Source organism: Solanum tuberosum, unplaced genomic scaffold (assembly GCF_000226075.1).
Source record: "Solanum tuberosum cultivar DM 1-3 516 R44 unplaced genomic scaffold, SolTub_3.0 scf00227, whole genome shotgun sequence".
Classification (NCBI taxonomy): Eukaryota; Viridiplantae; Streptophyta; class Magnoliopsida; order Solanales; family Solanaceae; genus Solanum; species Solanum tuberosum.
In genome coordinates, this window is record NW_006239150.1 from 376,669 (window position 1) to 386,464 (window position 9,796).

At 27.7% G+C, this 9,796-nt stretch overlaps 2 long non-coding RNA genes across 2 annotated transcripts; both read left to right on the forward strand.

Annotated features, from left to right (window-relative positions):
- The first annotated feature begins 2,340 nt into the window (after nucleotides 1-2,340).
- LOC107062417 (uncharacterized) lies at nucleotides 2,341-3,056 on the forward strand. The gene is made up of 3 exons (XR_001474596.1): nucleotides 2,341-2,408; nucleotides 2,537-2,623; nucleotides 2,987-3,056. It is a non-coding gene; the product is annotated as an uncharacterized lncRNA (long non-coding RNA).
- Nucleotides 3,057-5,162: 2,106 nt separating this feature from the next.
- Nucleotides 5,163-5,837, forward strand: LOC102592150 (uncharacterized). Its single transcript, XR_001474597.1, has 3 exons — nucleotides 5,163-5,233; nucleotides 5,333-5,431; nucleotides 5,742-5,837. It is a non-coding gene; the product is annotated as an uncharacterized lncRNA (long non-coding RNA).
- The last annotated feature ends 3,959 nt before the right edge of the window (nucleotides 5,838-9,796 follow it).

Below are 9,796 nucleotides of genomic sequence, written 5' to 3' on the forward strand. Positions count from 1 at the left end.
ACATCCATCTCAGTTGTTTTAGAGGCTTCATAGACAGTCAGATGTTAGTCCTTTGAGTCTTTTCATTATCAGATCTTATTGTTAAGACTTGGGTTGCCACTTTTGGCCAAGTTGAATGTTTAATCTTTAAAACATTCTCAGTTAGTTTATTTCAGTTAAGTTCATTTAACATTATAGATATGAATGTTGTCTTCCGCTGAGTTAAGTAAGTCAGGCCAAGGGTTCGCTTGGGGCCAGCAATGGTCTTCGAGTGCCAGTCCCGCGCAGGATGTAGGCTCGGGGCGTGACATAAGGCATAAACTAGTTCATCTAGTTCATTCATTTTGTTCAAGGTTTTTTCCTGTTTCATTTTGTTTTGTTTCTTCTAGAATCTCTTTCCTAGGTTGTTCTATTTCTTCATTTTTTTTGTTTTTTCAAAAAATCTTGAATGAGTTTTTCATCAAGGCTTCCTTTTGTATATGAACTTTTGTTTGTAAATTTCTTTGTTAAAAGTCCATTTATGTATTTTTGACCAACTCTTTCGTCAAATTTTTCTACTTTTTCTATTATGTTTGTAATTCTTCCTGGGATATTTTCTTTTAGAGATATTATTTCTATCTCTATTTGCTTTAGTCTTAAAGCTATTTGTTTATGACTTTTTATTAAATCATTTAATAAATCTATAGCTTCTTTTAAGCTCATTCAGAGAAATAATAATCAAATGTATCAAGATATACTATTTCTTCACAATCATATATTGAGAATTCAAATTCTTCTCTATATTTTTCATCAACGATGAGTTGTAAGATTATTTCTTTTAGATCTCTATTTTCATCTATATTTTAATTAATATTTTAAAAAGTAAATATAAACAAAAATTGTAGAATTTTTGAATTTTCGAGTTTCGTTGTTTACAACTTCACAAAAGAACACGAGAATTAAATCCATTTTTATTTTTATGAAGGAAACAAAAAAGAAGAAACATATACAATATCGAAACAAATTTAAAAAATGTAGAAGAATTATTAACAAAATGATCCAGGCTTTTATAATTAGAAATAATTTATCTTAGATCTTAAAAAATTAATATAAGAATAAATTAATAAACAAATAAATCTTTATAGAAGCACTAAAGAAAACGATCTAGTCTCTGATATTTATTTATATATATAATAAAAATACACATGCCCTACGCATGCAATATTATTAAAAAGTATTAAATAAAAATAACAACGGAGAAAATCCTTTCCCATGTTTTGTCAAATCTCAACGCCATTTTTATATTTCTGCAAGGCTGTCACCAAATGACGATAAATAAAAATACAAGCAACTCATGAAGTTATAAAGACAGCTAAAAAAAAATTGTAAACATATTGGGAGTGTTGTGACTTGTATGTATGGAAAAGTAACGACCAAATGAATTTCAGAAATTAGGTGAAAACATGATAATACCAAACATAAAATGTTATTTTTCATTGTTATGTAACGATGAATTTAATAATACAATATAAATAATATATTTTTAATAATAACTAAAACAAATATTATATATATAGTAACAATACAATAAGTAACAACGATTCAAACAAGGTATATAATTAGTAAAATCTTTATAGAAGTATATGATATTAAGGTTCATTTGATATGCTGGATAAGCATAGATAATCCTCGGAATTGTCTTATTTTAGTTTGATTACTAATCCTAAGATAAGTTATATTATATCATAATTAATAATTAGTATCGAAATAAATTGTTCTTGTCAAAGAATGAAATAATAGTACCTAAATTAGTCATCTCGTCATAAAATAATGAAAATGACAAAAATATCCTTGAAGTTCTTTAAACCTTTTTTCCATTAAATAGGTGAAAGATATTTTTATAGATAAACGTAACTTCTTTAATGTGTATTATTTTTAATACAAAAAACCAAATAATTAATAAAGAAGTAATACAATGACAAGTAATCTATCATAACTTTGTTTGCTTTTGTCTACCATCCATATTTTTTTAAGCAAGTTAATTAAAAAAAAATGAGAATGAAATATTTGGGAAGATTCACTTAGATATCTCCCATGAACCTATTTGTCAGGCTGTCACAAAGTGCGTTAACTTCCACGCCTATTACTTTATACTAACACGTGATTTAAAAAAATAAAATAGACGTTGATAATGGAGACCCTCATTGTTATTTTCAACTATATATTATGTCTCTTTTGCCCACTTAGTTCATATATCTTGTGTCAATTTCAGAATCCTTTTTGTATCGTAATTTCTATCTATTTTTTATTTTAAAAAATATTTTTACAAGAATATATATCATATAGTTTTGGATTTCGTTGGCAAAATTAAATTGCGAGAACGTACGTACGCAAGTGTTTATCTAATATTTGCGCGGATGGCTCAAGAAATAGTTAAGCCCGATAGAGAGGTAATTATCTAATGTTTCAATAAGAAATTAAGAATTAATTTCAATTATTCTTTCACTTGTTGTATTATTAATCATATTTAGGAACTCTTAAGTACTTTCTGCAAATTTAATTTATTGTTAATCTGCAGGATGTTGTTATTGCTGAAGAAATTGGTCGTGTCGGAGTGATTACGATAAATCGGCCAAATCAATTAAATGTCATTTCAGGCAAAGTGGTATATATATATGTTATATTATTGTCTTCCTTTTATTTGACTAATCATATACATTTTAAGAATGAAAGGAAGACTGAGTTAATACTGTTTTGATTACGATTATCTACTTTTGATTTGGTATGGATTTTTAAAAATTAAAAAAAAAAAAGACTTTTGAATCTTAAATGTATCAAAATGATCTTTAATCTTGTGGTCAGAAACATTTTATGTGAAAAATTGTTATATATTAGAACCTGTCAAGATTAGAATCTCTAACTCATATGCTTTAAATTCCGACTTTGATCGTCAAACATGCCATGCATCTCATCTTATATTATATACGTAATTGTTTAAATGAATACTATTTTTCTTGTGTGAATTTAGGCATTATTGCTGGGAGAGAAACTCGAGAAATTAGAGAAAGATGATAGTACAAAGCTTGTCATCATCAAGGCATGTATATTACTAATAATGAAGCAAATGCTAGCTCAACATATATAATTATATATACATATTTGATCAAGATATGGAGTTAATTTTTGTGATGTAATTAAATAGGGAGCAGGAAGAGCTTTTTCTGCTGGCGGGGACTTGAAAATGTTCTATGATGGTCGAAAAACAAGTAAGCAGACACTTTTTGAATTTCAAGGTTCAAATAAGTACGTATTTCTTGATCGTAACTTTTTCATATGTATTTTTAAAATATTTTAAATTATCAATTGTTATGACTTATAGTACTTTTTATAAAGTTTTTAAGGAAACTTAAAGATTTTATGCCTGAATTCACTATCAAAATTGAACTGTTTGATTCTCGAAATTTAAATGATATCACATACATTAGGACAGAGAAAGTAATTATTCGTAACAAGGAAGCTATTAATTTAGTTATTCATTTTTTAAGACTATTGAATTATTACAAATATTGAATAATTATATATATTTCTCAGGGGATTCGTGCCTTGAAGCTACTTATCGGATGTATTGGCTTTGCTACCACATTCATACATATAAGAAACCTTTGGTACGTTCTATTTTCTCATGCTATTCTTTAAAATAATATCCGTTTTATTTTATGTGGCGATGTTTGAACAATTTTTTTTAATATTCACCCAATTTCGTTTTAAATTACAGTAAATTTTTCTATTTAATTAATCATAACGATGACCGATTTGTAGGTTGCTCTTGTTCATGGAATGTCAATGGGCGGAGGTGCATCTTTGATGACTCCAATGAGATTTTCAGTTGTCACTGAAAATACTGTGAGTATAATTAGGGGCGTAGCTATGTTACAGTTAGGGTGTCTGATAGACACCTTTTATCGAAAAATGATATCGTAATTCGTATGTATAAGTAATAGAATAAGGTGTTGTAGATCAGTAGTTTTAGACACCTTGAAAGAGTCAATGCTTAGGGTGCTCACATGTTTGATAATCTCACTAGCAACAATTTTTATTTTATTTTCACTTTTTTTGGCCACTCTCTGTGAAATTTATGGCTCCGCCACAGAGTATAATATATATAAATACATCCCCAACATATGTGTAATTCTAATTAATATTTTGATTTTAAAATCTAACTTAATTTTGTGTAAAATATTATATTGGTAGGTATTTTCCACTCCAGAAACACTTATAGGGTTCCATCCAGATTGTGGTTTCTCATACATGCTTTCTCGACTTCCTGGTCGATTAGGTAATTAAACACTGTAACTTTAAAACGTATTATTTAATTTATCAATGACATTCTCTTATAATATATACAAAACATATAAATGTCATGACATATTAAGACTCTTTTTCTTCGTTTTTAAATTTTTGTCCAGTCAAACACTAAACATGTATAAATGTTGTATATATAGGAGAATACTTGGGGTTAACAGGAGCAAGGCTAAAGGGTAAAGAGGTTGTTGCTGCAGGACTTGCCACACATATTGTCCCTTCTCAGGTTACTACTACTACAACACACTAATTTTTTTTTTAACTTTTGACTTATATGTATAATATTCATAAATGACAAAACTATACGAATATTATTTTATATCCAAGCTCGTATATTAACGCAACAACATAAATAAATAAATAAATATTCTCTAATAAATTATATTGACCTTTTTTTTTGTTTACAGAAATTGGTTGAGCTAGAGAAGCGTTTATTAAGCTTAAACAGTGGTGATGAGAATGCTATTGAATCTGTCATCAAGGAATTCTCGACAGATTTTGAGATACAAGAAAATAGCATCTTGAATAAGTAATATATATATTCTATGTCTTAAATAATTAATGCAATTTGTAGTCTATAATTTATATAGATAGATATCTTAATTTAGACACTTCAACTTTGACGATGTACATCTAGACACCTCAACTTATTTCTACTCATGTGTCAGTTGAACACTTCAACTTACAAAATGATCATCTAGACAAAACATAACAAGTGGGGATGAGTTGAGGTGTCTAGATGTACATTCATAAAATTGAAGTATTATTTACTTGTCAATTACGATTAAGTTTAAGTGTCTATCTATGTATTATGCCTTTCTTCGATGTTATCATTACTTCAATGCAATGCAGGATGTCCATAATCAACGAATGTTTTTCCAAGGATACTGTCGAGGAGATATTGATGTCATTTGTAAGATCATCATTAATTATTTTTTGGTGGTGTAATAGCAATAATTAATTCAACCATCATTACCATAAATTATAACTTCTTTTTTTTTATTATTTTCAGGAAGTTGAGGCACATAAATTAGGAAATGGTTGGATTCAACCAGTGCTTAAACACCTAAAGAAATTATCCCCAACGGGATTAAAAATAACACTAAGATCGGTAATTATATTTAAGATCTTGTAATTTCTACACGCCCTATATCAGAAGATACAATAATTATGTGTTTTCTAAGTGGAACTATACAGTTAATTTCACTTATAATTGTTGAAATTTACTTATAATGTCACAAAAATATTTGTGTCGCATTAAAGTAATGGACTATATATATCTTATGTTTAAATACTATAACAGTAGTGGACTATAACTTATGTTTTAGTACTATAACAACATATTTTTATACATTAAAATTACAGTGTCAAGATAAAAAAAATGTTTAAATTGTACACTAATGTTTAAAATTATTATGTAGATTCGAGAAGGAAGGAAACAAACATTATCTGAGTGTTTGAAGAAAGAATTCAGAATCTCGAATAACATATTAAGGAGAACAATATCTAATGATTTCTATGAGGTATGTACGCAGGTCTGCAACTTTAGTTTCAAGTATATAGAAATTATTTTAATTTTGATTGCAAATATTTAACTTTGAAAAACACTTTGGTACTTTTGAGTTAAAGCTGATTCTATTTTTTTTGTTAATTATAAAGGGCATAAGGGCTATTGTCATTAGCAAGGATAACTCTCCCAAGGTATTATCCTTTTCATTCCATGTGTAATAATTTGTACTCTTTCACAGTTTTAATATATATATAATAGTAACAATTACGTCTCAATCTCAAATGTTAAAATTCGTTATATGAATTATATTGAATTCTCGATCCAAATTCAGTGGTGGCCTACAACTCTAGACGAGGTGAAGGATGAGCAACTCAACTTGATTTTCAAAAATTTCGAACAACATTTGGAGCTCCAGATTTCAGAAAACAACGAGCACAGGTTCAGATCGATTATTTTTAATTTTTCATATATGATTTCTTCTTTATATATTTATATTATAAGTATAAAATCGTCTATACCTAAGTAATAATGTTGAGTAACTTTTATTTTGCATCTCAATTTATCAACAGGTGGAAAGGAAAATATGATAATTCACCTTATTATTATCATATTAATCAAGCTATGAAGATTCAAAAAGTGTTGCCATCAACAGCTCCTGGAATTGGTCTTATACAATCTGCCTTGTGATATAATTAGCAAAAGTTGCATCATTGAAACATAAATTATCAGCTAAAATTAACCAAGAGATCCATCATTTGAAATCGATATACATATTGTCGCTAAAAGTCGTTTTTATTTGTTGTAGTGTGGTTGTATTGGAAATCAATATAACAATTTTGAGAGGGAATATGTCAAGATGGGTGAAAGAGTGTCTACTATGCGTGCCAAATAACTTTGTCTATTTTCATATATATATATATTGAAAATATAATTAAATAATAAAAATGTGCTTTCTAACCGTTTAAATTTTTAGATAAGATGATCACACACTTCAACATGATAAACTCTGAGTTGTTTCCATTCTTGTTCTTCAACATTTAGACCCCAATTTGAAAAAGATATTTCTAGAGTATGGAGAAGTGTTGGATATTTCATCAAAATCATAAAAACAGTACTATATCCTTTAGAGGAAAATGACATTTTTAATTCAGCATTCAAATGAAATAGGGTTTGATCAATATATTCAAAAAACTTTTTCTAGATAAGACACAGAAATACACGTAAACCTATATGAAATTATCAACTATACATTTACACTAGGTGAAAATCCTAATACCCCTCTAAATTTACTTTTTCATCTTATTTATCCCAAAAACTTATTTTTACATATTATTTTTCCCTCCCTTGAATTTTTTTTATTTTTTTTGTATTCTTTCATTTTTAACATCTCTTCAAAATATTCATGTTCCGTTAAACTATATACTACAGATAAAAAGTGAAGACTCCATCATTCATAAAAAAAGGTTGAGACTTGAAAGACAATAAGATCCAGTAAATTTTCAATATATAATATGAAATAAGATATTAAGAGTCCTCTTTTTTTGTTTTGTTTAGTATAGGCACATGAATGCACAAGATATAAAGTTATTGTTGCGGGGGATGGGGGTAAAGAATTAAAAAAAATAAAATTGAAGGATAAATAGTACGGGAAAAATAAAGGAAAAACTAAGCAAATAACTCATAAAAGTAAAATAATTATAAACATATACCCTTTTATATTCATACCCTACTAAATAATTATACTATATACCCCCAACTAATTTTGCTTAACTGATACTAAATAAGTATCATATATTGTATTGGTATCATTAATACTGATAGTTTCGCTTAATTGATACTAAATCGGTACATATATATATATTATTACATATACTCTTATAGTATCATTGACTAATGAGTAATTTCTGAACAAGAAACCTTAATGATACCACAACAATATACATATACTCTTATAGTATCATTGACTAATGAGTAATTTCTGAACAAGAAACCTTAATGATACCACAACAATATACATATACTCTTATAGTATCATTGACTAATGAGTAACTTCTGAACCTTAATGATACCACAACATTATACATATATATACTCGTATAGTATCATTGACCAATGAGTAATTTCTAAACAAGAAACTTTAATGATATATATATAGTATCAGTTAAGCAAAATTATCAGCATTAATGATACCAAGACAAATATGATACTGATTTAATATCAGTTAAGCGAAAATTATCAGCCTTAATAAAGGAGGTATGTGTTGTAATTATTTATGAGAAAATATGTATTTTTGTAATAGTTGGAATTGACAATATAATAAGACGTTTAATAATAAGACAAATATGATACTGATTTAGTATCAGTTAAGCGAAAATTATCAGCCTTAATAAAGGAGGTATGTGTTGTAATTATTTATGAGAAAATATGTATTTTTGTAATAGTTGGAATTGACAATATAATAAGGCGTTTAATCAATATTGATCAAAGCTTTTGAGGCAAAAAAAAAAATGAAAAATAAGTGAACAAAAAAAACATTTTTTATCTTAAGTTCACCTAAATGAGGTAATAGTACAAGTTCAATGGGGGCGACCAAATAGGGTACCAGAGCAACTTGCATATGAAACACTAGTATATGTGTTAATTACTCAACAGAATGATAGTTTCTTTAGTTACATATCTTATCCAAGTTTGACTCTTGATATACTAAATTAGATGAATGTATCGCACCTCTCTTGATTTGTCATCCATTTACTTCTTTACATCTATATTTCACAATTTCATCTCTCTTTCTCTATATATATATCCAGTATCAACTATGTATAGATATGGCTAGTGTATTTGTGCATATCAATTTCATCCGGTATATCCAATATCAAATATCTAATGTATATAGTATCAGTTTCATGTGTCTAGTATAAAAAAGACATTGATATATCTAGTATATATGTGCATAGTTATAGATTGATTTTAATAGGGCATTGATGTATTTAGTGAATCTTTCATATATATCAAGTGTGTTTGTACATAAATACATTATCTGATATCAGATTCATGATATATCTGTTCATAGATACATACTTAGAAAAAGAAGAAATAATTATCTATATATATATAAGGAGAGACTATATATATATATCTTGCACTGTTCTACTAAGTTTTACTGCTTTCTCTTCTTCTCTACGAGCGAGAAACACATCATAAAATTGAGATAAAAGGATTTCTGACTGGGGAATTTTGACTCTTTTCTATTTTTAGAAGGAGAACTTTCGCATATAACCACTCAAAAAATAGCTTAATTACACTCCATAGCTATAGTTTGCTAATTACGATTCGTGGCTACATGTTATAGGGAGTAGAGTGGCGAGCGATATTGGGAGAGGGAGGAGAGAGGCGAGCGAGAGAGGGCAATAATTTGTATAATCCGCATCTCGTTTGTATAATTTGCGGGTACGTTTGTATAATTCGCGTGTTTTTTGTATAATTGAGTAATATAAAGTATGGAATTATACAAATATGATAAAAACTCAAAATAATGAATTGATACAAACATAAATATATGAACTTTAAACAGTTATACAAATTATATTATACAAATTACATTATATAAATTATATTATACAAAATCCGAAAACTACACGTTTATACAAACTTTTATAAAGTTATACACAAAAAGATTGAATGTATATGGTGATAAAACTGAAAAACCAAAGGAAATCATCGTCATATACAAATCAAACGAAGAATTGTTAGTCGCGAATTATACAAATGTGGCTAATTATACAAACTCGAAGTCAGCCCACGTAATTAATGGTTAATGTTGGTCGCGAGTGATAATTATAGACAAACTATAGCTATGATGAGTAATTAAGTAGTATAAGTTTGGTTAATTGCGTAATTTTTCCTATTTAGAATGAGGTGGAAGTGTAACCTTCCAAATGGGACTATGGGTAGCGTGGCCCAAGTGAA